General features: G+C 51.1%; 1 pseudogene; it reads left to right on the top strand.

The window, feature by feature from the left end:
• Positions 1 to 1,234, top strand: part of LOC103602357 — a 2,952-nt pseudogene extending 1,718 nt beyond the window's left edge.
• The last annotated feature ends 307 nt before the right edge of the window (positions 1,235 to 1,541 follow it).

The raw sequence follows: 1,541 nt of genomic DNA, 5'->3' as shown, positions 1-1,541 counted from the left end.
CAGCTGTGGTAGTACCTTCTGGAAAGGAGCAGAGATACACGTGCCATGTGCAGCACGAGGGTCTACCCAAGCCCCTCACCCTGAGATGGGGTAAGGACAAGAATGAGGGATCAAGTCTTTTCTCAGGAAAGTAGGAGGCATTCTGGAGACCTTCAGCAGAATCAGAGCTGAGGCCTGGGGGTCAGGGCCCCTCACCTTCCCTTCCTTTCCCAGAGCCGCCGCCTCAGCCCACCATGCTTATTGTGGGAATCGTTGCTGGCCTGGTTCTCCTTGGAGCTGTGGTTGCAGCTGTTGTGGTTGCAGGTGTTGTGATGTGGAGGAAGAAGAGCTCAGGTAGGGAAGGGTGAGGGGTGTGGTCCGAGTTTTCTTGTCCCACTGGGGGGTTTCAAGTCCCAGGTAGAAGTGTGCGCTGCCTTGCTACTGGAATGTACCATCCAGACACTCATGCGCTTACCCAGCCTGGGGCCCTGTGTGCTGACACTTACCCTGTTGTAAACACACTGACAATGAAGACAGATTTATCACCATAATGGTTGTGGGGATGGGGACCAGCAATCAGAGGTCAGAGTGGAAGTTCTCTGCTGAGGACAGACATCCAGAAGGGCAGTTGGTCCAGTCCTTGAACATCTGCTTTCCTTATGTCTCCTAATCCTGCTGAGGGTTCACTGTCACAGTTCTGGAAATATCCCTAAGGTCCAAAACTATGGAATTCCACTAGGACCGCAGGGAAAGGGACCTTCTCACAGGATGCTTTCTTCCCGCAGGTGGAAAGGGGAGCTACAATCAGGCTGCCTGTAAGTATGGTGGGGTGTGATCCCTGAAACCCTTGGGATAGTGTAGAAGAGAGCCCATGGGGAGCTCACCCACCCCATAATTCCTCCTTTAGTCACACCGTCTGTGGGCTCTGACCAGGTCCTGTTCTTGTTCTACCCCAGGCAATGACAGTGCCCAGGGCTCTGATGTGTCTCTCACAGCTTGTAAAGGTGAGACCCTGGAAGGCCTGAAGTGGGAGAGAGAGTGGGGCAGAGGGACACGACTGCGGTATGGGGATTGTCTAGATTTGGACATTTTGAGCATGTGGTGGGCTGTTCAGAGTGTCACCACTTACACTGATTTATATACATTTATTATTATTTTGTTCTACAGTGTGACATAGCTGCCTTCTGTGGGACTGAGTGATTCCAGATGAGTTCAAGTCCCGTGCAACACAACCACTGTGACTTCAAGAGCTCCTGCCTGGATTCTCTGTCTGCAACTGGCATCAGAATGTCTGTGTGTCTGTGTTCCTGTTAGTATAATGTGAGGAAATGGGGAGACTGGCCCATCCCCGAGCATCAAGGCCCCTTCCCCACACTGACCTGTGTTCTCTTCTCTCATCAACTTTCCTGTTCCAGCAGAGGCGGGGCTGGGATGTCTCCATCCCTGTCTTAAATTTATGTTGCACTGAGCCACAGCTTCTTACTTCCCTATTGAAAAGAATTATCTGGATATGAATTTGTTTGCAAATTCTTGCCATAGGGTGTGGTCGATGAGTTAATTAA

The sequence above is a fragment of the Galeopterus variegatus genome, unplaced genomic scaffold, assembly GCF_000696425.1.
Source record: "Galeopterus variegatus unplaced genomic scaffold, G_variegatus-3.0.2 Scaffold4105, whole genome shotgun sequence".
Classification (NCBI taxonomy): Eukaryota; Metazoa; Chordata; class Mammalia; order Dermoptera; family Cynocephalidae; genus Galeopterus; species Galeopterus variegatus.
This window is presented reverse-complemented; position numbering and strand designations above follow the sequence as displayed.